At 41.7% G+C, this 12,859-nt stretch overlaps 1 long non-coding RNA gene across 1 annotated transcript in view; it reads right to left on the reverse strand.

The window, feature by feature from the left end:
• LOC105738512 overlaps positions 1-11,788 on the reverse strand; it is a 38,095-nt gene extending 26,307 nt beyond the window's left edge. The window contains exon 1 of the long non-coding RNA XR_004028704.1: positions 11,675-11,788. This is a non-coding gene — a long non-coding RNA (uncharacterized LOC105738512). The remainder of the gene's footprint in view (positions 1-11,674) is intronic.
• Positions 11,789-12,859: the final 1,071 nt, after the last annotated feature.

Here is a 12,859-nt window from a genome sequence, read left to right on the forward strand (position 1 = left end):
ATCTACTGTGTTCCCTCCAATTCAGTTCCAGAAGCTAGAGTGATTCTTATCAAAAGTGTGCCTTCTTCTGAATTAGGTTGACAATCTCAACTCCTGGACAAGACCCACAATCCCTTTGTGACCTTCCATTTGTGCACCCCTCCGGCCTCCACTCTAAGCACCCCCACCAGTTGTCTTCGGTTTGTGCTAAGAACACACCAAACTCCCATCTCAGCACCTACACACATACGACTGCCCCAAGGCACCTCTGACTCCAGACTTCACTTAGCTAATTCCTGCTCACCCTACAGGGAGAGGTTAAATGCCACTGAGAACAGCTTTCTTCTAAACTCCAAATCCCACTCAGACGTCCCCCTTATACTATTTTCTTAGCATTTACCACAAGTTTTGTTGGGTAAATGATAGAGAAATAAATAGTGTGGCTGCAACATGTGTCTTCCCTTAGACTGTAGGATCCAAAGATCAGGGAAGGTGACTTTTAGTCCATCCCTCTATCCCCAGTATTCATCACCATGCCTGATACACAACAAAGACTTTCAATAAATACTTTTCAAGCGAATGAATGAATGAGCAAAGGTTCAGGTTGGCTTCTGCAGCTACACCCTAGGACAGATACAGTAAGGTCAGGTCACATTGTTAAATGTTCCACTGTAGCAGTCATGCATAAGGGCAGGCCTTCTGCACCTTCCATGTTCCCATTGCCCACTCATGGTGGCAAGCATGCTGATTGTCTCTTGAGTACTACACAGCACCAACAATCTCGGGTGCCATGATGCTGATTCCATGAGGCTCTGAGCCTGGGCAAGAATCATTTACATTCTTATTGAGTGTGGGGCTATGGTTCAGAGCAAGCACAGCATAAGCCAAGGTGGCGGCAAAGGACGTTATCATGAAATGGAAGAAGTGTGTAAATTGAGTGCAACTATGTAGAAATCATGTGATGGTCCCTAAAAAAATATGGGCATAAGAGCAAGTCTGAATTCAGGCTCATGGAAGGCTGGTGTGGCTCTGCCAGCATGTGCTAGTTCACTAGTTCTATGCCACCATTCAAAGCAGAATTTCCCCAAGTCAATTCCATACTTAAGTACTCCATTAAAAATGCTCCTGAGTTCAAACAGGTTTGGAAACATCTTAGTTACTATAGTATTTCTCATATGCCTTGTGATCTCCAAAAGAGAACTATACTACACTGTGTCCCAAACTTATTTGATCACGATTCCTTTTTTTTTTTTTTTTTTGCAGGGCATCTCCTAGAGCTAATGTTCTCTCTCTCTCTTTCTTTGGAAATGCAGATTTGAAGGCCTGAGAGAGATTTACCCAGCCTAATGAACCCCTGAAAATGTTCCCAGGTATATGATGATAGTCACCATATTGACATGAATTGTTATGTTTTAAAAACAGAAAAAAAACCCACAATAATCTAGGCCATGTCCCTTGAGGCCTTTATATCAAGATAATTAGCTCCTCGAACTGGTCCTATTAGGTCTCTAGAGGAGACGTTACTGCTTCTGAAGAGAGATGTGACAACAAGGCAGAATATGATTCAGAAGCGATGAATAATAAAACTGTAAAAATGATAGCTTCTCCTTTGGTATAAGGTGGAGAGGTTAATATTCATTTCTAAAGCATCATTAGCCATATAAAGGATAATTTCAGCACTTGACATAAACTGAAAACACACATAATCCTCCCATTGAGTGGGCTAACCTTGGCTGTGGCTGGATGAGCTCTCTAGGGACTTATTAGGGAATATAGTACTTTCAAAGATGTTGAATCCAGTGGAAGTGACTGAAGCAATTAGTCTCTGATCTTGAGAGAATTTCCACCTTTGAATCAGCAAACCCTATCCAACTGAGATTGAGTACTCTAGAGATGATATTGTTTATATTGGAAACTAATATGAAATGTGTGAATGTATGTATAATGTACATATATAGACACATGTAGAGGAGTATTTATATATAGATAGAGATGTTCATTATTGACTGCTTAGTAGATATAAAGAAGAGAATAAAATTTAAAATAAGGAAATAAGGAAAATGAGAGCATGATGTAGTAATTTTTCTATTTCTATTTAAATGTTCTTTCCTAACATCCAGTTTGTTGTGGAGTCACCAAAAAGCATCACCTCATCAACACACACACACACACACACACACACAAAAGAAAAGACATAACCTACCAGCCAAAAAAAGCCCAGGACCAGATGGATTTACAGCTGAATTGTATCAGAGGTGCAAAGAAGAAAAGAGCTGGGACTCTTTCTACTGAAACTATTCCAAAAAATTGAAAAGAAGGGACTCCTCCCTAACTCATTCTATGAGGCCAGCATCATCCTGATACCAAAACCTGGCAGAGACACAACAAAAAAAGAAAACTTCAGGCCAATATCCTGGATGAACATTGATGCAAAAATCCTCAACAGGCTGGGCGTGGTGGCTCACGCCTGTGATCCCAGCACTTTGGGAGGCCAAGGTGGGCGGATCACTTGAGAGCAGCAGTTTGGGACTAGCATGGCCAGCATGGCAAAACCCCCTCTCTACTAAAAATATAGAAATTAGCCGGGTGTGGTGGCTTGTAATCTCAGCTACTTGGGTGGCTGAGGCATGAGAATCACTTGAACCCAGGAGATGGAGCCTGCAGTGAGCCATGATTGCACCACTGCGCTCCAGCCCAGGTGACAGAGCAAGATTTTGTCTCAATAAAAAAACGCCTCAGCAAAATACTGGCAAACTGAATCCAGCAGTACATCAAAAAGCTAATCCACTACAATCAAGTAGGCCTCATCCATGGGATGCAAGGTTGGTTCAACATACTCAAATCAATAGATGTAATTCATCACATAAACAGATCTAAAGACAAAAACCACATGATTTTCTCAATAGGTGCAGAAAAAGCCTTTGATAAAATTCAACATTCCTTCATGTTAAAAACTCTCAATAAACTAGGTATTGAAGGAACATACCTCAAAATAATAAGAGCCATGTATGACAAACCCATAGCCAATACCATATTGAATGGGAAAAAGCTGGAAGTATTCCCCTTGAAAACAAGAAAGACAAAATCTGCATCATTCCCTGAGAGGCATTTCTTTTCCCGGCTCAGCACATAGGCTAAAAAGAGGCCAAGAGTGAGCAGATCTGTGAGCTGTGGTTCAACGTCTGGTGATGGGGAAGAGAAAAGAAGAAAGAATTGGGAAGGAGAGAGAAGAAATAAGGCCTTGTGAGTGGGGAAAGATGCAGGTAGGAGTCAGTCAAGGGAAGGTATTTATCTTGATGTGCCTATCTCACATCAGCTTCTCTTTGAGGTAGTGATTTTCAAATTCGGCCTATATCACCTAAAGGGCTTGTTAAAACACAGTCTGGGGCATGCCTGACAAGTGTGCAGCTCCAGTGAGTTACCAGGTGGTGCTGATGCTGCTGATTGGGAAACACACTTTGAGAACCACTGATCTAAGCATCCCCCAAGTGCACCGCTCAAAATCAACAATTTCTACCTCCACCTTAGACAGCACTTTGCTCCTGTATCATGGCACTTCTTTGTTTTATCTTGGTCAGAGTTAGTAGCTTGATCTCCCTCCTCTGTAAATTCTATAGGGGACTGAAGATTGTAAATTCCTGGAAGGCAGAGACCACAGTTTACTCATGCCTGTATCCTCCAGAGCACAAAGTACAGTACGTATTAGTTAGCAGTTGTTTAATCAATTTTTGTGGAATAAAATTCTAGAAAGTGATCCAATAAATACGTGTATTATGTAACTGATGCATACATTAACCTTTCCAGAGATTTACATGGTTTGTTTACTGATGGCAATATCTTAAAACCAAACAAATGCATTTCTAATGATGTTCATTTAAGCAATGCACCAGATTTGTTGAGGGGATATAGTTTGGCAAAGACGTGCTGACTGGTTCTTAAACCACAACAGCTGGATTTTTCTGGCTTTCCTGCTCCTCTGACTTATCAGGAGAGCTTTGCATACCTCCCGAACCTCCAACAGCCAGAAGTTTCAAGTTAGCCACTAATCTGAACACATGATCATCATGTTCTGATCACAAAATATGAAACATTACAAAAGGAAGGCTCATTTCATTTTCACATGTACACAGTCCACAGGTAAGTTGTGGCTCCTTATTCGCATTACTCTGTGAACCCAAAATATCTGAGACAGGCCTCAGTCAGTTTAGAAAGTTTATTCTGCCAAGGTTAAGGATACACCTATGACACAGCCTCAAGAGGGCCTGACAACATGTGCCCAAGGTGGTTTGGGTGCAGCTTAGTTCTATACATTTTAGGGAGATATGAGACATCAATATGTGTAAGATGTACATTGGTTCGGTCCAGAAAGGCTGGACAACTTGAAGCAGGGGAGGGGACTTCCAGGTCATAGGTAGATAAGACACAAAAGGTTGCATTATTTTGGGTCTCTGATCAGCCTTTCAAACACGGCAAAACTCCATCTCTACTGACAGCCCAAAAATTAGCTGGGTGTAGTGGCAGGTGCCTGTAATCCCAGCTACTCCAGAGGCTGAGACAGGAGAATTGCTTCAACCTGGGAGGCAGAGGTTGCAGTGAGCCGGGATCGTGCCACTACATTCCAGCCTGGGCAACAGAGCAAGACTCCATCTCAAAAAATAAAAATAAAAAAAAATTGTAATCATTTTGACTGTAAAATATGATTTCCATAAACCCTTTTATAACCTTTTATTAAGGAGTGGGTTAACATTCCAAGAAAACTTGTTAATCTGACACAGGGGCCCATATGCTGGTCTTGCATCAGTGTACCTTCAATATTAATGGTTAATTTATAGAGAAACTGAACTAATTTTATCTCTCAAAACTGGCCTTTACAATCTATTACACCATCCTCTTCCATGGTAGTCCCTGGGCCTTGAGGAGTTGAATAGTTTTAATTTCTGGCCCGGTGCCTCACAAACACAGCTTATTTTGATTGGCATCTTCTACCAGGTCTGAAGATGAGGCTTTAACTGGTGTCAGTGTTTAAGATTTAGCAGGACTTGGTGTTTTTTCAGACCCAGGAGTCAAAGCCTTATAACTTAATGGCACAAAAACTTTTAAGAGCAAAATACAGGAAGTTACATGGATGTGATAATTTTAATTTAAACCAATTTTTAAAGTCTCAGTTTTTTTCTAAGCAAATCGAAAATTAGTAACAATGACATAGGAATTAGTTTGATAAAATGTAAAATTTGTTTGTTAGACCAGTCACCAAAAGGCAAAAGAAAAGACCTTCTGCAGTGCAATTGCTGTTCCTATGGGTGTCCATTTAGATAACCTGCAAGTCAAACTAATGAAAAGGGTATGTTAATTAATCAGACATAAGAAGAGTGTTTCTTGGGTAATAAGTGAAAATTTTTGGATTCATAGAACAATTTAAAGCCAAGAGCACAGAATGTTATGTTGGAATAAAATATTTCCTTTAGACATTTATAAAACATTTTTAGCATCAGACTTCAACAAACAGTTAGAACCTAAGGGAAAAAAAAATCTTACAGGAGCTGAAAATGAGTTGAAGGATAGAGTTATTATTTCAGGCCTTTTAAAAAGGGAGAGAAAGCTGAAAATAGCAATACACAAAAAAGGTGAACTTTGGGTTCAAAAAAATTAAAATCTCTGGTAATTTTATTAAGAATAAACCAATACCTTAAGAAAATTCCAGGCCGGGCATGGTGGCTCACACTTGTAATCCTAGCACTTTGGGAGGCTGAGGCGGGTGGATCACCTGAGGTCAGGATTTCGAGACTAGCCTGGCCAATATGGTGAAACCCTGTCTCTACTAAAAATGCAAAATTAACCAGGCATGGTGGCACATGCCTGTAATCCCAACTACTTGGGAGACTGAGGCAGGAGAATCATTTGAACCTGGGAGGCGGAGGTTGCAGTAAGCCACTGCACTCCAGCCTGGGCAACAAGAGCGAAACTCCATCTCAAAAAAAAAAAAAAACAGAAGAAAATTCCATTGTTCTACCCAATTCTTTAGTGTATAAGTGCTCTTTAAATATTAAAGCCCGATCTCTAGAAAGACCATCATAAATAATTTCCTTTTAATTTTAGGCAAGTTGATCATAAAGACCCTTTTTTTCCATAAATTCTCTTTTTACAAACCTTATTACAACTTACACAGGCCATTCATGATATTCATGACATGCGTGGACTTTGTGGATTGTCCTGAACTTATCTCTTTCTCAAACAACCAGTCATTTTATTCTAGGACAAAAATTTACCATACAATATTTTTTCTCATATAAAATTATTTTGTTTTTAACCTTTCTTGCCAAAAATACCTCTTTACATTTATAACTTTTTTTACATTGCTTTTATTTACTGGTTACCATTACTTTGTTTTCTAAATAACTTTTAAATAAACTTTGAATTAGACAAAAATTATTTTCCTTTAAATAAGAACACATTTCTTTTTTTTTTTTTTTAGAAAAAATGTTTTCTTATCACTTAAAAAAATTGGAAATGACCCAGACATTCAATGAATATCTATTATTTAACTTTAGATTTTAAATTTTATAAGTTTATTTATAAGCATTTATCTCATTACATTTACCTAATTAATTTTTAACATAGTTTACCCAGATTACTTATAAAAACTGTGATAGTTATCATTTAAAGTTATTTCCCTGTTAACCATTTTATAACCTGTGAATTTCAGGTTTTCCTAAGTGAGAACCTTAAGGTTAGATAAATAGTTTTTTTGGTGTTTTTTTTTTTTTTTTTTGCCAATAACTCAGGATTTAGCTGTTTTCATTAATTGAACAATATTAAATGCTTTATTTATCAAAGTTTACATAAAGATAATTTTCCTTTGGGCTGCATTCATAGCTTTACAACCCTCATGCCAAATTTTAACATGTAGCAGCGATAAAATATAAAACCACTTTACCAATAAATCTAAACAATAATGTATGTTGACAATTCTGAAGCCACTTCTAATTCTATTTCATGAATACTTTCAAAACCAGCTTATTTATTAAAAATTTACTTAAGTCATATGAACTTGAAAAAGCATTTGGCTTAAAGTATTTTTTTCTGATAATTTGATTTTGGCTGGGTGCAGTGGCTCACATCTGTAATCCCAGCACTTTGGGAGGCCAAGGTAGGCAGATCACTTGAGGTCAGGAGTTCAAGACCAGCCTGGCCAACATGGTGAAACGCCGTCTCTACTAAGAATACAAAAATTAGCCGTGGTGGCACAATCCTATAATCCCAGCTACTTGGGAGGCTGAGGCACGAGAATCACTTGAACCTAGGAGGTAGAGGTTGCAGTGAGCTGAGATTATGCCACTGCACTCCAGCCTGGGCAACAGAGCAAGACTCTGTCTCAAAGAAAAAAAAAATATTTAAGTACTTTTTTTCCTTTAAGCCAATTAATCAGAGCTTGTTCATGTATTTTTAGTAGTGAAACATTATATACATGACACATAAATAGATATATTAGACACGCAGATAGACCTTATAGATTCATAAGACCTCTTCTTTTTCCTCCTATTTTAGACTTCCAGTTTCTTGATGACCCATTTTATTACCCTAGGTAGTTGTCAGCTAGATAGCCCCAAATTTCCATATCAAAGGAATAGCTCTCAGGTGAAAAATCAGATATTGAAATTTATATCTCAAGGTAGAGAGAGAGAGTCTGGTGCTGCTAGGAGATTAAAAACAAATGCCAAATCAAACATAAATTTATAGAAATCTATCAGGATTGTATAAGGAAACAAATTTTATTTAGATAGGTAGTTCTATTAAATACATTTAGTCTCTATCTTTTAAATGGATCTCTGAGCTCTGGGCAGAGAGCCCATTGAATCCTGGGTCTCCAAAAAGAGAGAATTATTATGGGACTAGAACACATGATGCTTTTACAGTGCGCTTTTTTTTTTTAAAAGACATTTCTCTAAGTGTCTAAACTATCTTCTTTACTTTAAACACCCAAGATAAACCTCTGTTATAATAACTATTTTAGTTAAAAAAAAGAAAAAAGAAAGAAAGAAAGAAATCAGGTAACACAATAAAAAAAGCAGTTTAAGATCTGAGATGAACTTGTCTCTTTATGCTCTTGGTGTTCCATAAGGAAAAACAGAGGTTTCTGCCCAAAAGGGAGTCTGGCACTGTCTGTTTTCTTTAAGGAATCCCATGCTATTAGAAACTGTATTAGTCCCCTCATGCAGCAGAGGGTGGCAAAATAATGTAGAGACAGCAGAGGTAAATGGCGAAAACAGAATTCAGTCTACTGAGAAAAGAAAACAACTTTCTCAAAAAAAAAAAAAAAAAAAAAAACAAGGTCCTAGGAGAGAAAAAAAAACCCATAACAACCTTTTTAAATACAGACACACACACACACACACACACACACACATCATCATCATCATCTTGGATATTAGCTTTTAATTAAGCTGACTTTTAACCATTGAGCTCCATTAAAAAAAAACCTTTTAAATCTCATTACCATATTTTAACTAGGATAAATTGCTGATGTTTCAAAAGTAACACAAATATCAAACCAGAAAGGGCTTTAGAAACCAAACCCAGACTGTCTTGATGAAAAAAAAAGTGGGGGCAGAAGCTTAGCTATGGAACTGCTGCATGGGGCGACAGCCATTGCTCTTTCCGTTTGGCTTGGCTAACAAAAACTGGCCTTATTATGTAAATAAAGCCCTCAGGGTAGTCGAAATCAAGAACCTTTCTCTTTTTTCCCCTTTTGCTGGACTGTTTTTCTTTCTCCCTGCTTTTTTTTTTTTCAGCTGTGGAATTTAGCCAATTCAGAGGTCTTGTTCCCCGTAATTTGGAACTTTCCTTCGGATTTGATCAAGTTGGATAGAGTCGGTCAAACCCAACTGTCAGGCCTCTGAGCCCAAGCTAAGCCATCATATCCCCTGTGACCTGCACGTACACATCCAGATGGCTGGTTCCTGCCTTAACTGATGACATTCCACCACAAAAGAAGTGAAAATGGCCTGTTCCTGCCTTAACTGATGACATTGTCTTCTGAAATTCCTTTTCCTGGCTCATCCTGGCTCAAAAGCTCCCCCACTGAGTACCTTGTGACTCCCACTCTGCCAGCCAGAGAACAACCCCTTTTGACTGTAATTTTCCTTTATCTACCCAAATCCTATAAAACGGCCCTACCCTTATCTCCCTTCGCTGACTCTCTTTTCGGACTCAGCCCGCCTGCACCCAGGTGAAATAAACAGCCATGTGGCTCACACAAAGCCTATTTGGTGGTCTCTTCACACGGACGTGCATGAAATTTGGTGCCGTGACTCGGATCGGGGGACCTCCCTTGGGAGATCAATCCCCTGTCCTCCTGCTCTTTGCTCCGTGAGAAAGATCCACCTACAACCTCAGGTCCTCAGACCGACCAGCCCAAGAAACATCTCACCAATTTCAAATCTGGTAAGCGGCCTCTTTTTACTCTCTTCTCCAACTTCCCTCACTATCCCTCAACCTCTTTCTCCTTTCAATCTTGGCGCCACACTTCAATCTCTCCCTTCTCTTAATTTCAATTCCTTTCATTTTCTGGTAGCGACAAAGGAGACATGTTTTATCCGTGGACCCAAAACTCCGGTGCCAGTCACGGACTGGGAAGGCAGCCTTCCCTTGGTGTTTAATCATTGCAGGGACGCCTCTCTGATTATTCACCCACGTTTGAGCGGTGTCAGACCACCCAGGGACGCCTGCCTTGGTCCTTCACCCTTAGCGGCAAGTCCCGCTTTTCTGGGGAAGGGGCAAGTACCCCAACCCCTTCTCTCCGTGTCTCTACCCCTTCTCCACTTTTCTGGGGGAGGGGCTAGAACCCCTCAACCCCTTCTCCTTCACCCTTAGCAGCAAGTCCCACTTTTCTAGGGGGCAAGAATCCCCAATCCCTTATTTCCACGCCCCAACCTCTTATCTCTGCGCCCCGATCCCTTATTTCTGTGCCCCGACCCCTTTCCCGCTTTTCTGGAGGGTAAGAATCCTGGAACCCCTTCCCTCCGTGTCTCTACTCTCTCTTTTCTCTGGGCTTGCCTCCTTCACTATAGGCAACTTTCCACCCTCCATTCCTCCGTCTCCCTTAGCCTGTGCTCTCAAGAACTTAAAACCTCTTCAACTCACACCTGACCTAAAACCTAAATGCCTTATTTTCTTCTGCAATGCCACTTGACCCCAATACAAACTCGACAGTGGTTCCAAATAGCCAGAAAACGGCACTTTCAATTCTTCCATCCTGCAAGATCTAAATAATTTGTCAGGCTTCTGAGCCCAAGCCAAGCCATCGCATCCCCTGTGACTTGCACGTATACACCCAGATGGCCTGAAGTAACTGAAGAATCACAAAAGAAGTGAAAAGGCCCTGCCCCGCCTTAACTGATGACATTCCACCACAAAAGAAGTGTAAATGGCCAGTCCTTGCCTTAAGTGATGACATTACCTTGTGAAAGTCCTTTTCCTGGCTCATCCTGGCTCAAAAACCTCCCCCACTGAGCACCTTGAGACCCCCACTCCTGCCCGCCAGAGAACAAACCCCCTCTGACTGTAATTTTCCTTTACCTACCCAAATCCTATAAAACGGCCCCACCCTTATCTCCCTTTGCTGACTCTCTTTTCGGACTCAGCCCGCCTGCACCCAGGTGAAATAAACAGCCTTGTTGGCTCACACAAAGCCTGTTTGGTGGTCTCTTCACACGGACGCGCATGAAATAATTCTTGTCATAAAATGGGCAAACAGTCTGAGGTGCCTGACTTCCAGGCATTCTTTTACACATCGGTCTCTCCCTAGTCTCTGTGCCCAGTGCAACTCATCCTGAATCTTCCTTCTTTCCCTCCCACCTGTCCCCTCAGTCCCAACCCCAAGCGTCGCTGAGTCTTTCTAATCTTCCTTTTCTACAGACCCATCTGACCTCTCCCCTCCTCCCCGGGCTGCTCCTCGCCAGGCCCGCTAGGCCCCAATTCTTCCTCAGCCTCCGCTCCTCCACCCTGTAATCTTTTTATCACCTCCCCTCCTCACACCCGGTCAGGTTTACAGTTTCATTCCGTGAGTAGCCCTCCTCCACCTGCCCAGCAATTTCCTCTTAAAAAGGTGGCTGAAGCTAAAGGCATAGTCAATGTTAATGCCCCTTTTTCTTTATCAGACCTCTCCCAAATCAGTGAGCATTTAGGCTCTTTCATCAAATATGAAAAACCCAACCCAGTTCATGGCTCCTTCGGCAGCAACCCTGAGACGCTGTATAGCCCTAGACCCTAAAAGGTCAAAAGGCCGTCTGATTCTCAATATACATTTTATTACCCAATCTGCTCCTGACATTAAATAAAACTCCAAAAATTAAATTCCGGCCCTCAAACCCCACAACAGGACTTAATTAACCTCGCCTTCAAGGTGTACAATAATAGAGACAGCCAAGTAGCAACATATTTCTGAGTTGCAATTCCTTGCCTCCACTGTGAGACAAACCCCAGCCACATCTCCAGCACACAAGAACTTCCAAACGCCTAAACCGCAGTGGCCAGGCGTTCCTCCAGAACCGCCTCCCTCAGGAGCTTGCTACAAGTGCCAGAAATCTGGCCACCAGGCCAAGGAATGCCCACAGCCCAGGATTCCTCCTCCTAAGCCGTGTCCCATCTGTGCGGGACCCCACTGGAAATCGGATGGAAATCGGACTGTTCAACTCACCTGGCAGCCACTCCCAGAGCCACTGGAACTCCGGCCCAAGGCTCTCTGACTCCTTCCCAGATCTTCTCGGCTTAGCGGCTGAAGACTGACGCTGCCTGATCGCCTCGGAAGCCCCGTAGACTATCACAGATGCTTTGGGTAACTCTCACAGTGGAGGGTAAGTCCGTCCCCTTCTTAATCAATACGGAGGCAACTCACTCCAAATTACCTTCTTTTCAAGGGCCTGTTTCCCTTGCCTCCATAACTGCTGTGGGTATTGACGGCCAGGCTTCTAAACCTCTTAAAACTCCCCAACTCTGGTGCCAACTTAGACAATACTCCTTTAAGCACTCCTTTTTAGTTATCCCCACCTGCCCAGTTACCTTATTAGGCCGAGACACTTTAACTAAATTATCTGCTTCCCTGACTATTCCTGGGCTACAGCCACACCTCATTGCCACCTTTTCCCCCAGTTCAAAGCCTCCTTCACATCCTCCCCCTGTATCTCCCCACCCCAACCCACAAGTATAAGACACCTCCACTCCCTCCTTAGCAACCGATCATGCACCCCTTACCATCCCATTAGAACCTAATCACTCTTACCCCGCTCAATGCCAATATCCCATCCCACAGCACGCTTTGAAAGGATTAAAGCCTGTTATCACTCGCCTGTTACAGCATGGCCTTTTAAAGCCTATAAACTCTCCTTATCATTCCCCCATTTTACCTGTCCTAAAACCAGACAAGGCTTACAGGTTAGTTCAGAATCTGCGCCTTATCAACCAAACTGTTTTGCCTATCCACCCCGTGGTGCCAAACCCATATACTCTCCTATCCTCAATACCTCCCTCTATAACCCATTATTCTCTTCTGGATCTCAAACATGCTTTCTTTACTATTCCTTTGCACCCGTCATCCCAGCCTCTCTTCGCTTTCACTTAGACTGACCCTGACACCCATTAGGCTCAGCAAATCACCTGGGCTGTACTGCCGCAAGGCTTCACAGACAGCCCCCATTACTTCAGTCAAGCCCAGATTTCATCCTCATCTGTTACCTATCTCGGCATAAGTCTCATAAAAACACACGTGATCTCCCTGCTGATCGTGTCCCATTAATCTCCCAAACCTCAATCCCTTACAAAACAACAACTCCTTTCCTTCCTAGGCATGGTTAGTGCGGTCAGAATTCTTACACAAGAGCCAGGA

This window comes from Nomascus leucogenys, chromosome X (assembly GCF_006542625.1).
Source record: "Nomascus leucogenys isolate Asia chromosome X, Asia_NLE_v1, whole genome shotgun sequence".
NCBI classification, from domain to species: domain Eukaryota; kingdom Metazoa; phylum Chordata; class Mammalia; order Primates; family Hylobatidae; genus Nomascus; species Nomascus leucogenys.